A 20,950-nucleotide genomic window follows, 5' to 3' on the forward strand; every position below is an offset into this window, starting at 1 on the left:
GGTGAGTGTCCTCGGCATGCAAACAGGCCTGCAGACTCTCGGGAAGCCTGCCCTGTTTCCTGGCTTTCTCTGGGATGTCTCTGTACATCTTTTTTTTTTTTTTTTTTTTTTTGGTACTGGTTCCTTTGGCTTTGATAGAACAGCTTCCTCTTAGGCAGCTCTGGACATTGGGTCCCGTAGGGGAGGCTTCGCATCCTTTGCAAATCAGATTCCCATGCCACTGGCTTCAAGGCCAACAACCAGGAACCCAGCTTCCTTTTCCACCCAGAATGAGGGCCCCTCTGCCTTCTTCCCAATTTGCAGGAAGGCTGGTCTCCTTCTCCATGGCAATTTAAACCACAGCAGGGCTGGGGGTGGGGACATGTGGGGCTGGCGAACAGAGGGTTCTTTTCATTCTTCTACAGAGATCTTCTAGCTCCAGGGCCGCTTTGATCTGTGTGTCTGGCTCCGAGCTTTGGCTTCCAGCCCCACGAAGGCCGTATTCAGTAAGGCGCCTTTGGCCCTCTCACGTCAGCCTCCTGCCCCAGCCAGCCCCCTAACACCCTCTCCGACATTCTCCTGCCCTGCCCAGGCACCTCCAGTGGGCCTGGATTCCCACCACTTTGAGCCCTCCCACCCACATCTGTCCCACATCTGTCCCTTCATGACCACCAACATTTCTTTCCCCCTACCCAGCTTTTTCCACTCCTGCCAGCCTGCTCACCCCTACAGCCAGATGAAGGCACCCCCAAAGCCACTTAAACACCCCTAACGAAGCCTCGTCCACAGAAAAAGCCTAAGCCTTTGGCCCAGGCATTTGGAGAAAGCACGGACCAGCCCAGACCCAGCCACAGTTTCCCAAGGCTCAGAGCTGCCCTGGGGGTAGAGGAGTCCGTGGGATGACCTCAGGTGGCACGAGGAGGAAGCATTAGGAGACGGGATGACCACAGGAGAAAAGTGAGTTTGCTTCTTATTCTCTTTCATTTCTCAGAGTCAAGGACAAAGTCTGGTTTGGTATCAGTCAACTTTTTTTTTTTTAATAAACTTTTCATTTTAGAATCATTTTCGATTTACAGAAAAGTTGCAAGAACATCACGCAGAGTTTCTATACCCCCCGCACGGATCCTCCATTGTTAACATCCCCAGTGGAGGCTGTGACACCTCCTCTGTGAATCTCCCTTTCTTTTTTTTTTTTTTTTTTTTGAATCTCCCTTTCAACCAGAGCCCTTCCGAAGCCCCAGCTGGGAGGGTGAGCCGGACTCTAATCACCTTGCTTCTTTTGTGATAATATATTTTCCGTTACCTTTTATTTCCGGCAAGTGATACTACTCATCCACACTCTAAATTCCAAAAGGCTCTGAAAAAAATGAAAGGTTTTTTTGTAAGTTTGGAGCCAAAGCTGATTTGAGGCAAGCTATAAATAGTCTTTATCCTACTTGGTGTAAATATTCATACATTTCTCTGCAGAAATATTCATTCATTCTCTGGCCCTCTGGGGATGTTAACTAACGTTGCATATATGCACTATATCACCTTGCGATATCAGAAAAAAAAATGTGAATTCCAAAACACATCTGGCACTGTGAGCTTACCATTTACAGTTAGGAAACAAAGTCTCTTTTAAAAATAAATTTGCATAAAAAGAGGGAGTCGCTTCAAGAGAGTAAATTGTAAGTACAAGTGACCTATACTTTTAAGTTCCTCCTTCACTTTTTCCCACCCTTCATACAAACATATTAACTAGCACTAAAGAGAGAACAAGGACTCTGCAAGGCCTCCAGGATCCTATCCAGACACCGCAAGGGGGTTTCATCTGTGCTCTGGCCCTACCCACCCCTCCACCCCACACCCATACTCGGTGCCCTCAACACAGCAGACTCGCTCAGGCCTCCAGGCCTTTCCACAGCCATCTCTGTCCCCTTAAAGTGCCTTCCCCTACTTCTTTGCCTGGCAAGCTCCTGGCCCTTTTTCCACACTCAGCTCAGATGCCACCTTTTGCAGGAAGCCCTTCCTGGTTGCACCCAGTCCTGCTTCGCTGGTCAGCCTGTGTGGTCCCGCGGTACACCACACACAGCAGTGGGCGAGGAAGCAGCTTGAATCCAGTTTGAGCCGACCTCTTTTAGCTGGGTGACTTGGTCACCTACACTCACCGAGAGGAACCAGGGGGATTAGCAGTGACGGCTGCTGTTTGTGGAACTCACCCTTCTAAGTGCTTTACATACATAAATTCACTTCATCCTCACAAGCCGGAGAGGTAGAAATTGTTTTCATCTCCATTTAACTTATGAGAACCGAGACCCGAGACCGGAGAGGTTAAGTCCCTTTCCCAAGGTCATGGTCGCTTGGCAAGGGGGTAGGGGTTTCTGTCTCCATCCCCCTATAGAACAGCTAGGGGAGTGCGCACATCACAGGGCTGGCCAGGCCGGGCCTCACCTTCCCCGCTGCCCCCCACCTCTAGCACCCCACCCAGGGCGCACTTCTTTGCTCCTGAGGATAGCTCCACCAGGCCCCACAGGCTGTCGCTCTCCGCCGCCGCTCCTCTCTGCTCTCTCATCTCCGTGGACTCTTCCCGCCCAAGCCCACGCCAGGTGGGGCTGGCCCAAGGCTTTATACTGTAATCAGTATTTGCAGATTGGGCCTGTCGCTCTGAGCTCAGCAGAAAAAAACGTGCCCGACTCACATTTGCCTTTCATCCAGCACCCTGCACGGGGTCCGAACCAAGAGAAATTGGTAAAGAAATGCCAAGAAAAAATGACGAAGTAAGTGTATGGATGGGGAAACGGATGGGTGGATGGATGGATGGACGGACGGACAGATGGACGGATGGATGGATGAATGGATGGGCGGATGGACGGATGGACAGATGAGCAGATGGATGGATGGATGGATGGATGGATGGATGGATGGATGGATGCATGGATGGATGGATGGATGGATGGATGGATGGATGGATGGATGGACAGAAGGATGGACGGACAGATGGATGAGCGGATAGTCTGATGAAATAACAACAGATGGACACATTTTTGTCATTAGAATTTAAAATGCATTTGAAGGACCCTGACTAATGAAAAATGACGCTGTCCAGCTAAGGCCCTGGGCAGACGCGAGAGGCTGCAGGCGAGGAGAGGGGAGGAGCGGCCCGGCTCCTGGGACGCGGGGCTGAAGGGGGGACATCTCAGCTGCGGAGAGGGGCCGGCCCGGCTGGGGGGCGGCCAGCCTGGGCCCCGCGGGGGCTCCTCACCACCAGGCGACCCGGGGCCACAGGCTGCGGCGGGGCAGGCCGATGCCACCACACGGACGCTCAGGTTAGAGACGAAGGCTTCCCTTTCTGCCTCCTCCCAGTTCTGGCCCGGGAAGGGGACGGATTCATCAACGAGGGCAGGTTCAAAGGCACCAGAGTCTGCTTAGGGCGGGAGGAAGGGGTGCAGGGGGCCACCGCTGGGCTGCTCGGTGGCCCCCGACTCTGCACTTTATTTTATTTTTAAAGATTTTATTCATTTATTCATGAGAGACAGACAGAGAGAGAGAGAGAGAGAGAGAGAGAGAGGCAGAGACCCAGGCAGAGGGAGAAGCAGGCTCCACGAGGGGAGCCTGACCGGGCCTCGACCCCAGGTCCCCAGGCTCATGCCCTGGGCTGCAGGCAGCGCTGAAGGCTGAGCCCCCGCCCTGCACTTTCCCTGCCTGCTGGGCACCTCCTCTGGCACCTGGCGGGGACGTGGGCACCCCATAGTCTGTTGATGTTCCCAAGGCCCCCGGATTTGTTATCGGAGTTGCCACCAACATAAACGCCCGTGGCCCGAACAATTCAGAAATGCCCTGCTGGGGAACCGGGCCCATTTAACCGGCTTTGGATTTTATGTTCGTCCGGTGGAGACTTCACATTTTGTCACTTCTAGGTCAATATATTAATTTTCCAAGGGATTTTAAGGCGCTTTCAGAACCCTCTCCTACCGCCGTGGGAGTCAGGATCCTTTCGAGCCGGCCAGCGGCCCCTCAGAAAGCCCCACCCGTGGAAACCCCCGTGAAGGGACAATCTTCCGAGAGAGGGTTTTCAAAAAGCCACTAAGAGGGACGCCTGGGTGGCTCAGGGGTCAAGCGGCTGCCTTTAGCGCAGGGCGGGATTGTGGGGTCCCAGGATCGAGTCCGGAAGGGCCGCCGGGGTGCAGAGGAAGGCGCTTGGCCTCCAGCCGTCACCACACGGGGTGCCTGAGCCGTTCGGTGGCACCTCCTTGGCACCCAGCATGTCCCCAAGAGACCACGCGGGACACGGTTGACAAGCTTCCTGAACTGCACCACAAAACCATTCTGAAGGTAAAGCAGCTGTGATGGAGGGAAAGGCATTTTTTCTTCCTTTCTTTTTCTTTTCTTTTCTTTTTTTTTTTTTTTACAAAAAAAGAGCTTCTTCACTCTCTCTCCCAATTTTATACTTTCCTTCCCCATTTAAGCTGGAAGGGGGTACAGGGCTCTCAGCCCTTAGGGGAGGCTTCTGTTAGAATAGAAAACAAAACAAGACAACCAGGCTTTCTGGCTTTTGTTATTCAAAACGTAAATCGTTTGGAGAATTCAGCTGATATTCAAGCAAAGTCTGGATGAATAGAGTGGGATTTGCCTGGGAAAGTTTGGCCTGGAAAGTTCTTGAGCAGGAGGAAGGCGAGGAGGGGAAGGGAGGAGGGGGATCGAGGCAAGGGAGACTCTGGAAGAGAAGAGGAGGGAAGGGAGAGTGTGTGTGTCGTTGGGTAGAGACCTGGGAGGTGGCTCAGCAGAGCCGGGAGGTGGCCAGGGACGCGATCAAGGTCCCCCAGACCAGGCTTTGCGCTCGAAGCTTCCAGAGCCGGCAGAATGGGTGAAACAGGCCTGAGAGGCGATAGGAAGTGCTGTGGATGGAGTTGCTGGAGAGGGAGCCCCCTGCCCCGCTCCTGCCCGAGGACGAGGCTTCCTTTACCCGGGGTCCCAGAAGGGCCAGCCCAGACCTCAGGCCTGGCAGGGCCACGTGGGCTGCGAGGGGGGCCGAGCCGCAGGGCACCCTCCTGCCCCTGCACCTGGGGCGCGACTCCAGGATGGGAGGCTGGCGAGGGACTGCCTGGAAGGAGGGAGGTTACGTTTTGCTCCCGCCGTCAGGGACTCCGAAATGGAAATGATACGGCTTTTGATCCACTCGGGTGTGTGGACTAAGATGTAGGTCTGCGGTCTGTCTCCGGGGAGTGCGTCCCGTATTGTAGGGCTTCTTAGAAATGCTGGATGCTGAGATGATAGGTTCTGGATCTCAGAGACAGGGATTCAGCAGATCATTTGCGAGCTGGTAAATGATCACTGACCAACTCAGGGATCAATCAGGGATTCAGAGCCCTGCCTTGGAGCATATGCCAGTTCCCACGGCGTAAATACTCCGAAGGGCCGAGGTTGGGGCCCTGGTGGCAGCTCTACAGCTCCCCGACCTGCCCTGACCTGCCCTCCAGCCTTCACTGCCGCAGACCGTGGTCTGAGGGCTTTCCACAGGAATCTCTGCCTTGAAGGTGTTTCCCCAGGTTACCCGATCTAAGACTTGCCTTTTGACCCCTGCATCATCAGTTTTAATGAAAGGAACCAGTTTTCTCTTCGTTCTAGTATTTCTAGAGTTGAGTTCTTGTAAGTGATTCTATCCATGCCAAGATCTGTATCTATGAGGTATAATCCAAAGAATGAATAAAAGGCTGGATCCCAAGGGGTAGCCAGCCTCCACGCCGGCCACCAACGATTCCTGCCTCCTGGTGTTCGTGCCCCTGGAGAAGGTTGATCTCTGTAATGAAGGGGAGCATATTTTGCTGCTCTAAAGTATATCCCTTTGGCATAAGGATTATTTTGAGCTAAAGGCAATCAAAAGTGAGCCGATCCAGGAAAAGCTCTTTACCTCCCCCTTTGACTGCTTAAATCCACCCTGGAAAGAGGGCCTGTACCAGGAAGAGAGCTATTCATTACCAGAGATGCCTTTCTACCTAAGAAACTTATCTGTATAACAGGACACCTTCGTTTTCCAAACTTCTCTTCTGCCTTCCTGTGAATGGCCTTCCCCCCTTTCCCCCCGCCACCCAGACCCCTTCCCCTTTCCTTGGCTTCAATCATTTGGCTGCCCTTTGTGCCTCATATTTTTATGGGGCTCCTCTTTGTCTGAAATCTGTTTCTCTCCCATTAATCTGCCTCACAGTAATTATTAGACCAGCCAAAGAACCTAGAAGGGAAGAAGGGGAAAACTTGCTACCACTATGGTAACAGGACATTTTGGAAATGAGTGCGTGACTTCTTCTGAGGTTAGATGATAAAAGACACTGTGGTTTTTGCCTTGCCCTTTCTTGGATTACTCCCTCTGGGGAAGCCAGATACCGTGTCATGAAGACTCTTGAGTGGCTCTATGCAGGAGTCCACATGGTTGGACGCTACATAGCCTCAGTTTGCCAGCCCCCAGAGCGCTCCATCCTGGAGGCACATCCCCCGGCTCCGGGAGGCCTTTATGTGGATGACTGCAGCCCAGCTGAGCCGCTCCTGGTTCTCTGACCTGCGGAAGCTGTGCCAGATAATGAGCGCTTATTGTTGCTTTAAGCTGCTGAGCTTGGATGTACTTTGTTGTGATATTTATAAGAGGTAGAGCATCTAATCAAGAGGAGCTCTACAACTTTTAACAGCGGGGTGGGGGAGGAAAGACGGATGTGGACATACACAAATATGTGGAATAAGCCAGTATGTGTATCATCAGATACTGACTGTGACACATTTGGAGAAATGGGAGAGGGGAGGGAAGAGGCTGTGCATTTAAAAAACAAGGAACCCTGTTTGGGAAGTTTTCATGAGGTCAATTTTAGAAGAAAAGGAGCTTTGAAGAAAGGCAGGACCACATTTGGTGGCGGGGGGAGTGTCTCTCCTTTTTGGAGAAAACAATTTCTGAGGAGTTTACCCAAATCCTCTTTGCTAACATGTGAAATTCACTTGAAAATCAATAATCTTTAGGACAATATGAGTCAACTGGTTTTTAGTAAAGTAATTCAGTCTTATAAAAAGTGCAAAAAACTTACCAAGACACAAAGCTGTTACCAGTTTGCTGTCTGCCACCACTTACGTTGTGTGAGACATAACAGAATATTTATTTATTAGGTGGGTTTAAACTACTGAATAAAAAGATTCAGTTCTTGGTGGGTTGGTTTCCATCCTGGAAAAATGGATATAAGCTGAAATAAAGAGAATGATTTCTATTTAGTTGAAAGGAATAAACAAACAAACAAAAGCCCTTCAATCAACCAGAGAAAATTAGTACCTCTTCCCAGTCTATTGTTTTTCATTTTGCTTTGCTTTTTGTTTTTGTTTTGTTTTGTTTTAAAAGGAAGTTTAAAGCCATAGTGGAAGTCATGATGATGTGGAAACGCTGGCTGGAAAAGCATCCTGGTATCTTTCCCTTTTGCCTAATTCTCATTCAAGATACCAGTTTCAAATGACATAGGAAGTTTGCTTAAATCAAATAGAAAATTAAAGCACATGAATTAAGCAGCTGGAAGAAAAAGTACTATAAATATAAAGTAAATGAATAAATATATAAAAAAGATACTCAGCCTCACAATAATTAAAGAAATGCAAGCTACAAGGAGATGCAATTTCTAAAGCCCTATCAGATTGGCAAAGACTAAAAAGTTTGATAGAGCTCAGTAATTGGGAAGAAGGGGAATCAGGCATATCACAGGCTAGGGGTGGGAATGTAAATTGGCACAACAATTTTAGAGAGCAATTTGACAACATCTAGCAAAATGTTAAATGCACATACCATACCCTTTGGCGCAGTAATTTCATTCCTAGGTATAAGTATAAGTTCAAGGATATCCATTGCAGCCTTGTTGGAAATTTGAAAGAAAGAAAGAAAGAAAGAAAGAAAGAAAGAAAGAAAGAAAGAAAGAAAGAAAGAAAGAAAGAAAGAAAGAAAGAGAGAGAGAGAGGAAGGAAGGAAGGAAGGAAGGAAGGAAGGAAGGAAGGAAGGAAGGAAGGGAGGAAGGAAGGAAGGAAGGGCTATGTACACAAGAGAGAGTGGCTAAATCACAAACAAATCAATGATTACAAATGCCTGGAGTGCTTGCTCATTTTGTGATCAGCACTGTTCTCAGAGCACTACTATGTGAAGTCATGTGATTTCACAAGAACCCAAGACTTGATTCTCTTCATATAATGATAGAGCCGTACAAACACCATCCAGCCACCCAAGCCACAGGGGTATGTGCTGACACAAGGGCTACTTTTTTTTTTTAATATTTTATTTATTTATTCATGAGAGACACAGAGAGAGATAGAGAGAGGCAGAGACACAGGCAGAGGGAGAAGCAGGCTCCATGCAGGGAGCCCTGCGTGGGACTCGATCCCAGTCTCCAGGATCACACCCTGGGCTGAAGGCGGCGCTAAACCTCTGAGCCACTGGGGCTGCCCACAAGGGCTACTTATGCAACAGAAAGGATAAAAGGACATTTTAGAACAGACGAGAGAGCACAACCTCATTTATGATAAAGAAATAATGAAGTGTGTATGTACGTTTATATTTGTGCAGAAAATGTCTAAAGAGATAGACAGTGGAAAGAAAGAGTTAACTGTGGGATCCTCAGGAGAACTTTCCATTTTTTAAGTAATATCTTCTTTACGTTTTTAAAAAAAAGATTTTTATTTACTTATTCATGGGAGACACAAAGAGAGAGAGGCAGAGACATATGTAGAGGGAGAAGCAGGCTCCATGTAGGGAGCCCGACGTGGGACTTGATCCCAGGATTCTGGGATCACAACCTGAGCCAAAGGCAGACACTCAACCGCTGAGCCACCCAGGCAACCCTACTTTTTTTTTTTTTTTTAAAGATTGTATTTTATTTATTTAAGAGAGAGAGCAGAGAGGGAGAGGAAGAAGCAGGCTCCCTGCTGAGCAGAGAGCCCGATGCAGGGCTTGATCTTCCATGGCAGGATCCTGGGATCATAACCTGAGCTGAAGGCAGATGCTTAACTGACTGAGCCACCCAGGTGCCCCTTTCTTTTCAATTTTATTCATTTACTTATTATTTATTTACTTACTTACTTGTTTATTATGCAGGCGGAGAGATTTCACTTACAATTAGACAAATGGCAAAGGTTGAGGTCACAGTTTTCAAGACTGCCTTCCCTTCTGACACCAACTGTCTATGGAACAATCAGTTTCCATCTCTCGTTAGAAGGGCTCACAGAACTCACTGAAGCTCTTAAACCCATGGTTGTGGTGTATTACAGGGAAGGGAGGCGGATTAAAATCAGCCAAAGGAAGAGACACGTGTAGAACAGGATCTGGGAGGGTTCCAGACCCTCCCAGAATGAGGCTTCTATCAGTCTCTCCTGTGGATCAAGGATGCATTATGCTCCTGGCATCTACATGTGACAACGCCCACGGAGTACTGCCAACTGGGGAAGCTCACAGGAGCATCACTGGCCAGAGAGTTTAATGGGGTTCCGTTATGTAAGCACGTTGGATTGATTGCCCACACGGTTGAAGTCTACAGGTTGACTGATACTACATGATCCAAAGCCACACCCTAAATTATAACACCTTTCTGGAGGGGCCAGGGCCTACTCTAAGATCCAGGGTGGCCATCCGGTGTCCTAAACAAAGACAGTCCTATCAAGTATGACATAGATTAATTCCAGAAGCTGAGGGCGAAGGCCAGACCTCTTTTGGGGCAAGGCCAAATTCTTTACTACACATTTTTGTGATTAAAACCTGGAGGAGCTATGTGGTTGGTTTTCCATGTGCTTGTTGGTACATAGTATAGTGACTAAGTTGTGTTTTTATGTAAGAGGACTGGGTTGCACTGAGACTCCCTAATCATGTGGATTTTTGTTCTGCGTTTTCTTAGATTCTCCATTTGTCTACTCGGCAACCTTTGGTCATAGGATCAAACTCATGGCCACAGCTGTTAACATCTCCTCTGTGAGCCAGCTTTCATGGCGCCTGATAATCATATTGCAAATCCTCTCATTAATCATGGGTCTGTACTCCCAGCCGCCTCTTTTATTTAACTCACATACCAAGCCAATACTCCTTTGCCCTAATCACCCAAGGCCAGGTAGTATACGACTAGAGACCACTTCGATAGGCCAGGGCTTGCTGACTCAAACTAACCAACCCTGAGCTATTTTCACTGCCTTGCCTTGTCCTTTCCATGGGAAATAAGAAAGGTTCTGACCTGTGCTTTCCCCTCACTGCCTCTGTCTCCTGACCAAAGCTGGTGCTGCCCGATGTGGCCCTGTGTGGCATCATGTGCTCCCTTCTCTTGGGAAATAAGTAATAACGGTCTTCCCTCAATGGCATGAGCTTCATCACACCATCTCCCAAAGTTAAAACCCTGTGGGTACATTGAACTCCTCCCCACAGGCTGAGGTTTGATAATAGCCCTTACTCATTGGCCTAGGCCTGGGCTTATACACGCTTGTTGAATTCAATGAACTACTAGTTTTTCCTCAGTGATGGTCCATAAACTGTTCATCTTGCCTGATGCAATGAGTCCTGGATGTGGAATTGGAAATGAAGTTCAACAAACCACTTGTGGCAATGGAAATGTGTATCAGCTTTCCAATTCTGCCCTGAGTTTACTGAAAGACTTATGTCCTGACTTGGTCAGTGTCCTTTTGTCACTCTTTCTATACCCCTGACCCCAATTCGTTTGGTTAGCAAATATACTTGTATCTGCTGCCCTGCTAAACCTGCCCTGGTCAACTTAAACACTGAAGCTCAGAATGAAGAGAAAGTTGTATTTATTCCATTTAGCCTTGTTGTGTGACTTATTTTAGGCTCTGAGCAAATGTTAGTTTATGAGTGTTTTTGCTTATTACAAAATGTCAGGGATCCTCTGGAGCTGGCTTTAACCCAAACACCTTAAGTGTACTCTCAGGCAAAGATATGAAAAACAGAAATTCTGGTGCATTTTGTAGGTAATTCTAAAAATACAGTTTGACCCAGCACTCCCCTCCCCCAAAATGAGGGTGCATTTGGACATATTCATGCATTTTCAGGAACACAGGTATGAAGATACGAGTGAGTTGGAAAGGAGAAAAACTATAATAATATTACATTAAAAAAATTAAAGCCTCTAGCAATAAAAATGGATAAAGGGCCAAAGTTATGGACAAATAAGATTATGAAATGCCAAGTCATAAAGAATGAAGAATATTTGGGCTTTTAACAATGCAGGTGAGCTTTTATAGCAATTAAAAAAAAACATTATGACTGCCTCAGGCAATAGTAGAAGCTGTTTATAGTTGGTTTACAACGATTCCACAGGGCTGGCCCAATTAAGAACTCCAATCCTGAACCAGAAAGGTTTAAGAACATTTTAAAGAAGACAACTCTAAAAGGGCTCTTTGGGAATACTGACATTTCTTCTATAGATCAGTTAATGAAAAATCATTTTATTTATACTATTCCATTTAGCCTAAGTGTGCTAGAAAACCAGAAAAATTAAAATACTTTGCTTTTATAATACCCTTGGATCTTTAGCTAAATTTAACAAGCTATAAAGGAACCATGCCTTAACAGCCAAGTGTAAGTTGGGGAATGGTTTCTGTTGAGTCAGGGTAAAGAGTGTTAGTTATAAATGCTCTTGAGCATAGTAAGTTCTGTGAAGTCACATGTATCTGGAGGCTTTTAGCTGCAAGTAAAAGAATATTCGACAATTGGCTTAAACAGTGAGGGCATTTAATTCTTGCACCAAACAAGAATTCTGGATCCAGGTTTGGATCAGCACCAGTTGGTGGTGCTTCTTTGACCATGTTTTTGGCCTTCCATTTCTGCAACTCCAAATACAGTTCTTTAGGAAAACTATTTTCAAATCTAAAAGGAAGGCTATCCAGAGGGTCCTAGAATTTACAAGTCTTCATAGCAGGAGGGAAAAGAGAGTGGCAATCTCATCTGGTCTCCGTCTTTTGGGGGAGGAAAAACCTACCCCTCCCCCAGCTCTGTCAAGCCTCCTCCTCAGACCTCTTTACATGTCAGAGGCCAGCGCTGGGTCACCTGCCCATCACTGGCACAGCGAAAGAGAGGTTACATGATGAATTTAGGCGAATAATGATTCATCTCCTGGAGCTGGACACACCCTCTATGGAGCAACATTGAGATTTTGTTAGCAAGCAAAAGGGGGTGGGTGAGCTGGCTATGTGAGATGAGTACGGGCAAACAATCAGCAGATGTTTGTGATATTTGGAGGCATTAGTGGGGCCTTGGTCCTCATGCCTGAGCTGGTCATTGCTGTTCAAAGGATGCATAGGAAAAAAAAAAAAAAAGGATGCATAGGAAAGGAAATATATCTTTCATTTGTCATGTTGTTTAAATTGGATAAGGACCTCAGTAAAACCAGGTATCCTATGTGGCTGTGTATCAATTAAGCTATGGGGCCGGGCTCCTTACTTAGAAATAAAACTTGGCCAAATCTAATATGGTTCTTCATTAAATCTATTTTCAAGTAAAAAAGAAATGATATCCCAAGGTCCCTGGAATTCATCCCAAATGACACAAATACAATAAGCCAAATGGCTGAAATCGCTTACACACAAAATTTGACCAAAGCAAATAAGCTTGCTCTCATGCTGTGATCAGAAGAGCAGCAAGCTGGAGGCTTTGTTCAAAGCAAAGAGAGCAGGGAATTCTAAAGACCCTGGTCCTCGGAAGGGGGCAGAGAGATATGAGTAAACAGGGTTAGTTAATCCACTCAGGCAAGAGCCTCAAAAGTTCAAGATGTGCTTTCTCATCTGCATTTTCATGGGATTTCACCCAATGGACATGAAGGGCTATGAACTATACCCCCCCCCCCCCCATATCATTGATGGCAGCAGCCGGCCTGCTATTCTTCGCAGAGACTTTGCTCAAGAAGGCTGGTTGCCCTAAATAGGAGGCGTGGCAGGCCTCACGGGAAAGAGAAGCAAGGCATCTTAACCGCAGCAATGGAAGGACAAAATGTCAAGCCTCAGGAGAGATTCCCCAAAGCGCCCCTATTTCCTACTCCTTGGGGGGAAGTAAAGACACAAGGTGCCCCCTGCCTGGGCTGCCGCTCCTGGGCACGCTGTGCACTGTCCGTGCTGGCAACACGCGGGGATGTGACCGATGGGGGCCCGGGGTGGGGGTGCAGGGCGTGATCCTGGGACCCTGGGATAGAGTCCGCATCGGGCCTATCTTCAGGGAGGGAGCCTGCTTCTCCCTCTGCCTGGGTCTCTGCCTCTCTCTGTGTCTCTCATGAATCAATCAATAAAATCTTCCCCAAACACTGAAGTGCGAAGTCCAAGCGCCCCTCTACCCCCTGCAACCCAATAACCAAAGGGTTCCTAAATGGAGCTTCCAGGATTCTGTGCTAGCCCATGGGAACTTGGTTGAAAAAAAAAAGAAAGAAAAACAAGCAAAAGGGTAAGTTGCAGAGGGTTGTGTTAAAGCTTCTACATTCCCGTCCAACCTGCCCTCCCCGGGCCCCTCTGCTGTGGCTCTTTACCAAGACGCAGCCACCGGCCGGCCTGCGCTCCCCGTCTCCTGCCACAGTGGAAGAGGCATTCCTGCACCTGCCCAGCCTGCCACTCCACCCCAGGGGCCGGGGCCTGCGCTCCTCCTGTCCCTTCCTTTCCCTCTTCCCTCATCAGCCCGAAACTCTCCCCCTCTCCGTTGCTAAAAACAACAAAAAACTACAACCAACCAACCAATCAGCCAGCCAGCCAGCCAGCCAACTCTTGCTTGAACATCTCCCTCCAACCCCATGTCTCTTGTCCCCTTTATGGCGGAACTTCTCAGGAGAGTAACCCAAACTTGCTTTCAAGTGAAACAGGATTCATCAACCAGCACAGCTACTTTTTACCTCCCACTGCTCAGCAGCATTTGCTCTCCTTCCGAAACTCTGCCTTCCCTGGCGGCTCTGACCACACGTCCCTTGGTTTGTTCCCACCTCATTAGCTGCTCCTTTGGGTCTGGTTGGCTGATCTCCATTCCCTTCCTTGACCTCTGTTCCTGGCTCATCCGTGGGTCCTTTCCTCTTCTCTTCCCAGGCTCTCTCTCTAGTCTAAGGGGTCTACTTCAGTCCTCAGGCTTTAAATACCACCCACAGAGTGATGATTCTAAATTTAGATGTCTGCTGCCTCAAACTTGCTTCCAAACTTTGGACACATATAGCTAGTGGCCAACTTGGTACCTACCCATAAGTGTTTAAAGAGCATCTTGAGGGCACCTGTGTGGCTCCGTCCATTGAGCATCTGACTCTTGATCTCAGGGTCATGAGTTTGGGCCTCATACAGGGCTCTACACTGGGTTCCACACTGGGTGTGGAGCCTACTTAAAAAATAAAAAAATAAAATAAACTTAAAGAAATAAAGAGCATCTTGAAGCTATATTTAAAATGTTTTCAAATTGGGTTTTTTGTTTTCTTAATGAGTTTTAAGAGTTCTTTGTACATTTTACTTAATTTCTTTATCAGACAGGTCTGTTGAAAATATTTTCTCCTAGTCTGTGGCTTGTCCTCTCATTCTCTTTACAGTGTCTTTTGCAGAGCAGATGGATGTTTTTAATCTTAATGCAGTGTAGCTCATCAATTTTTTTCTTTTATGGACTGTGTCTTTGGTGTTGAAAATGTTATCTCCATATCCAAAGTCATCTAGACTTTCTCCTATGTTTTTTCTGGGAGGTTTACTTTTGTATTTTACATTTATATTTTACATTTTATGTGTGAACCATTTTGAGTTATGTCTTTGGAAAGGTGTTAGGTCTGTGTCTAGACCCTTTTTTTTTTTTTTTTTAATGTGGATGTCCACCTGTTTCAGCACCATTTGTTAAAGAGACTACCTTTGTTCCATTGTATTGTCTTTGTTCCTTTGTTAAAGATCAGTTGACTATACGTACGTGGGTCTATTTCTGGGCTTTCTATTCTGTTCCATGATCTATTTGTCTATTTTTTCACCAGTACCACGCAGTCTTCTTTACTACAGCTTTATAGTAAGTCTTGAAGTCAGACTGTGTCACCTACATTCAAAATAGATTCTTAATTCCCACCTCCACACACTTTCCATACCTGCTCCTCCCTTGAGTCTTTTCCATTTCAATAAATGGCACCATCCACTTGCTCAGGATAAAAACCTAGAAGTCACTCTTCATTCCTCCCTTCTTTCTGCCATCCAGTCCATCATTATGTCTTAATTCTTCCTCCAGCAAGCAGATCAAATCAAGTCGCCTCTCTCCATCTCTGCTTGGTTCAACGAAGAGCCAATCTCATTGGTTCTCCTCCATGTCCTCCTCCACAGTGAATGAGCCCCCCACCTTTTATTCTTCAAAAAGAAAAAAAAAAGAAAAGAAAAAGAAATCAGGATTTATCGCACACATTTTATATTCAGCCTTAAATGAAAACACAACCAGCCTGAGCAAAGTGTTTTTTTAAAGAGATCTGTTGAAATCAGATGGAGATAGGAGTTTAGGCTAAATTCCTTAGGAGAAAAGGTAAAGCCCTAGGCCTGTACTGTCCACTATAAAAGCCACTAAACCACATGTGGCTACTCAGCACTGGAAATGAGGCTAGTTTGAACTGAAATGTGTTGGAAGCACAAAATACACTCCAGATTTTGAAGATTTGGTATAAAAGGAAAAAACCTAAGTTGTCTTACTAATAATTTTTAGGTTGATTACATGTTAAAGTGATAAACATTTGGAATATTGGGTTGAATAAAGTACATCATTAAGATGAATTGTCTTTTTTTTTTTAATGCGGCTGGTAGAAAAATTTAAAATATATCCGTGGTCATCGTTATATTTCTGCTGGGCAGAGCTGTTCTGGAAAGTAAATAACGCATCCCTGGTGCAGTTCCCTGGGTTGACATTCCCTTTCCTGCTCCCAGGATCTCTGCTCCATCTCTCCTAGGCACGTCAGCCCAGCATGGTTGCTTCTCCCTCACAGGTGGCTCTCATGACTGGGAGGACTGGGTAAGATGGCAGAGGGGGTCAAGATGTCAAGTGATCTTTTTTTTTTTTTAAGATTTTATTTATTTATTCATGAAAGACACACACACACACACAGAGAGAGAGAGAGAGAGAGAGGCAGAGACGCAGGCAGAGGGAGAAGCAGACTCCCCTTGGGGAGCCCAATGCAGGACTCAATCCCCGGAATCTAGGATCCGGCCCTGAGCCAAAGGCAGACACTCCACCACTGAGCCATCCAGGCGTCCCTCAAGTGATCTTTAAAAACATATCTCAGGGGTGCCTGACTGGCTCATTCGGAAGAAGATAGAATCTTGATCTTGGGGTCATGAATTCGAACCTCAAGTTAGGTGTAGAGATTATTTTAAAAATAAACTTAATAAAATCACACATCAGATTGGAAGCCTCTTTTGTTGAAAACCTCTAATGGCTACTATCCATTTGAGTTAGAATACAATCCTAGCTGTACATTATACACATAAGGCTCTGCATAACTGAGAATATTCTACTTATTACACATTAGCCATCCCGCCCTCCTGTCTATTCCTCCAAAACACCAGGCTCTTTCCTCCCGCATAGTCTCTGCATTTGCTCTTCCTTCTGCTTGGGATGCTCAGACCCTACTTGTTTTGATAGCTGGATCCTTTTTAATCCTTGAGTCTTGGCTTAAATGAATACATGGAAGTTCTCAGATATAATTCTAGATGTATTTTTATTTGCCTTCAAATCTTTAGTCCAATTATTTAAATGAAAAAATTGCATGACAATTATAATCCCATTTATGTAAAACCTTATGTAGATGTGTACATGTATCTGTAAATACAGTAACTATTTGGAAGGATACACACCGGTTAACGGATGTTACTTCTGCAACCTTACTATGCATACTATTCTGCAACTTACTTTTCTACAAAGCAAGATGAATAAGAGATTTTTCTTTTTTAAAAGATTTTATTTATTTATTCATGAGAGACACAGAGAGAGAGGCAGAGACACAGGCAGAGGGAGAAGCAGACTCCCTGTAGGGAGCCTGATGTGGGACTCGAACCTGGGACTCCAGGATCATGCCCTGAGCCAAAGACAGACGCTCAACCGCTGAGCCACCCAGGTGTCCCAAATAAGAGATTTTTCTATGCCAGTTCATTTAGAGGTGCTTCCTTCTTTTTAATGGCTGAAGGTATTCTTTTGTATGGATGTATTATAACTTGTTTCACCATTTTCCTATATTGATGGATATTTAAATTGTTTCCAATTGTTTTTGCTATATTACAATTGAATCTTATTACAGCTGATATGGATTTCAATTCTTTGGATCATAGAAAATAATTTACCTTCTTATGTATGGAAGCCAGGCTTTTATCACAGTCTCTGAAATAATACATCCTGTTCAATTGTGAAATGTAGCCATCCTAAGCATTAACGAATTTTTTGTGTGCAGTTTATATATTGATATCTCTAACCAACATCTTTAAAACTTTAAAGCACATAAGCACTTTGTGACAATTCAATATTACTAATAATGCTTTGTGCATGAGGGCTGTGCCAACCAACCACTTATAATCAAAGGATACATTTTTCTCTTCTAAATTGAAGTATGACTTATATGCAATAACGTACACAACTCTGGACCGTACAGCTTGATGAAGTTTTACGTGTGTATACATCTGAGTAATTGCTCCCAAGATGAAAATATAGAGAACTTCTGACACCTTAGCAGGTTGAGGGATAGCACATTTTCACTGAGTAGGATACTTTTTCAGCTGGTTTCCATAAAATTTCCACGTTCCTCATTTCTTTAGGATGAATACTTCTTTATAATTCTTACAGTAATAGTAACTTAGGGAAGAGACAGCAGGATGAATAGGGGAATCACAAGTATCTGTCGGGTACTTTCTCATCTGTACTCATCTCTGATCACTTACTTATTTTTAGAAACTGCTCATGGATATCCGAGGCTGGAGTAATGATAAAATCATGGATTGCCAAAACTTGCAAGTTATATGATCCAGACTGATGGGATTTTCGTTCTACTCTCCCCAAATGGTTTCTCTTCATTATGGCCAATACGGGTCATTCAATGCAAATAATGCTATACTATACTGGTTGCAAAATTATGAAGTCTTTTTTTTTTTTAACAGTTTTTTTTTTTAAGATTTTACTTATTTATTCATGAGAGACACAGAGAGAGAAAGAGGCAGAGACACAGGCAGAGGGAGAAGCAGGCTCCATGCAGGGAGCCCGACGTGGGATTTGATCCCGAGTCTCCAGGATCACGCCCTGGGCTGAAGGCAGCCCTAAACCTCTGAGCCACCAGGGTTGCCCTTTTTTATTTATTTATTTATTTATTTATTTATTTTTTAACAGGGGGAAGTAATGAGCTGTGCAATTTTGGTTAAGCAATTTAATTTCCTTGTGTCTTCACAAGAAAAGGAATAGTGAGAAAGAACACTGGAGATCTAAGATTAATAATGGAGACACGTAAAATAATGAGAGAGAAGTAGGTTATGGTCAGATGATCAAGGGCCTCAATTGCCGAGTTGATATATTTGGACTTCCTCACCTTTTCTTTTTTCTGTCTCTTTCTCTTGGCCATCCAAAATCCCCTACGGTATTTCAGTTATACTGAACTGAATAGAATTCTGTGGCTACTCTATAAATGTAATAACAATTTTCTGTGAGAAAATTAATTCCAATTTCCAAATAACTAATTTACAATTTAATCTTTGCAACAGTTTATTTTATGACTTGTCATTCTGTTAGCATTACTTAACCTTTCTGTTCCTCGGTAACTTCTGATTTACAGAATAGGGGAGTTAAGCAAGATATTTTCAAATGACATTTTCAGTCTAAAAATTCAATGACTTACATGAAGTCCTGGCACGTTATTAGCAAAATGTCAACATTTATCACTCAATCCAACAATTTCTTCTCTCAGAATATTCTTTAGCAACATTAAAATATTAATATTTCTTCCACAGGACAGGCATTTAAATAACCACGGGAAAACATGCTGCATAGTTTTCTTGTGTATGATACATAAGGATTGGGCCTGTTAGGTGATGTTGAGGGAACTACGTAGAAATTTACATCTATCATGTGCCTCTTCTACATCTGGAACTCTCTTTAGTCCTTTCATACTAAGCCATGTAGTCTATGTTAGTATGATCTTCATTATACAGACGGAGGAGGATCGACTTGCACAGGGCAATATCTAAGTGGTGGTTGTGCTATCTGAACCTAGCTTTGATTAGAAGCTCTTTCCACCCTATAAAGCTGTGTTCATAACACAGAACAGAAGGTATACATTCCAAATAAGGTAGAACGGAGACATGCATAGAAAACTTCTATATTTGCTGGGGTAAAAAGCTAAGCTACTACAAGAGAAATATGGGGGCTCAAATACAGTAGCTTAAAGGACACTGAAGTTTATTTTTCTTTCATTTACCAGCCCCAAGGTTAGCAGCCAAGTAACTGGGTGCTCTGGTCCTCAGAGTCCTTCAGAGATGCAAGTTCCTATCATACTGTTGCTCTATGGTCTTCATATGCATTATTAATAATGGGTTCTCTGGAACCCATCAGGAAGCAAAATAGTTCCTGAGGGGAAAACACATCTAATAATGGAACTCCTAAATCTGAAATTAGCCTTTGTTCATATTCTACTGGCAAAAAATTTTTTATTCTATGTATATTTTTAAGATTTATTTATTTTAGAGAGGGGAGAGGGGCAGAGGGAGAGAGAATCCTCAAGCAGACTCCTTGCTGATCTTGGAGCCCAATGTAGGGATCAATCCCAGGACCCTGGGATCATGATTGAGTCCAAACCAAGAGCCAGCCGCTTAACCAACTGAACCACCCAGGCATCCCTCTGCTGACAGGATTGTTAGTCATGTGATCTATATCTAGCTGCAAAGAAGTGGAGAAACAGTTTATAGTAGGTCAGCCAGGTGCCCAGCTATAGTCTATTAAAATTATGAAGAAAAAAGAATGCACTCTTGTAGCCAACTAGCATACCCTCATATAATGTCATTTCTCAGAGTTGATAAAACAATCTGCAAAGCACCCCCTTCAAACAGATGGTTCATAGTTATGATCTAGAGAGTAACATGTTGTATAAAACTTTATCCAGAGGACTAGGAAAATAGGATTTGAGATGTAATAAAATAAAGATGTGATCTATCCCCTGTAGTCTAAGGCAAGCAGGATGGTTTATTCACCAGAAAGAAAATGGCATTTTGCACCAAGACCAGAAGGAGAGTCAAAGACTCAAGACACATCACTATTTATTGGTCCTTCCCACACTCCTGTAGCAACAGAATGCACTCACCTTGCTGGGTGGGCTCTTGCCTTCAAATGCAGGCCACAGACACAGGCACCTTATGAAGGTTTCTTTCCTCTGTAGCTGCTTGCCAAGCGTGAAAGCCACTCTATCGTATGTGATAAGAAGAGAGAGAGGGATCCCTGGGTGGCACAGCGGTTTAGCGCCTGCCTTTGGCCCAGGGCACGATCCTGGAGACCCAGGATCGAGTCCCACGTCGGGCTCCCTGCATGGAGCCTGCTTCTCCCTCTGCCTGTGTCTCTGCCTCTCTCTCTCTCTGTGTGACTATCATGAAAAAAAAAAAAAAATCCCCACTTTAGAAACAAAAAAAAAAAAAAAAAAAAAGGAAGAGAGATACACAAATGCTCCCCCGGAATCAAAATGAGCTGTGGTTTGAGAAGCAGAAATATAGAGTGAAAGCAAGAGTTGGATCTGAGAATCTCAACTCCTGTGACTGAGATCGTCTCATGTGTCACTAAAGAACTCTGTTGCACATCCTACAGCTTGGAAGTCTGTGATGCTACCTAGGCAAATCTATTACCTCCCATGCTTATGTGTCCTTAGGAGAAATACCATAATTATCTGTGATCATCTTTTTCAGTGTGACCACATAGAGGTAGGACGAATAAAATGACTGACTAGTCAAGTAGACAGAAGTATCCTCAATTGGGGACATTCGTTAGAAGCCCTGGAAGTGATTTCCTAAA

The 20,950-nt window shown here is 45.0% G+C and overlaps 1 long non-coding RNA gene across 2 annotated transcripts; it reads right to left on the reverse strand.

Annotated features, from left to right (window-relative positions):
• Nucleotides 1–690: 690 nt before the first annotated feature.
• Nucleotides 691–20,491, reverse strand: LOC111094238. Of its 2 annotated transcripts, none has more exons than XR_005384744.1 (5): nucleotides 20,253–20,491; nucleotides 15,033–15,285; nucleotides 14,164–14,296; nucleotides 7,026–7,178; nucleotides 691–1,336 (listed from the first exon to the last, which is right to left on the reverse strand). It is a non-coding gene; the product is annotated as an uncharacterized LOC111094238 (long non-coding RNA). The 2 variants fall into 2 exon arrangements; XR_005384743.1 differs by having other exon boundaries at nucleotides 14,164–14,299.
• Between the last annotated feature and the right edge of the window lie 459 nt (nucleotides 20,492–20,950).

This window comes from Canis lupus, chromosome 36 (genome assembly GCF_011100685.1).
Source record: "Canis lupus familiaris isolate Mischka breed German Shepherd chromosome 36, alternate assembly UU_Cfam_GSD_1.0, whole genome shotgun sequence".
NCBI lineage: Eukaryota > Metazoa > Chordata > Mammalia > Carnivora > Canidae > Canis > Canis lupus.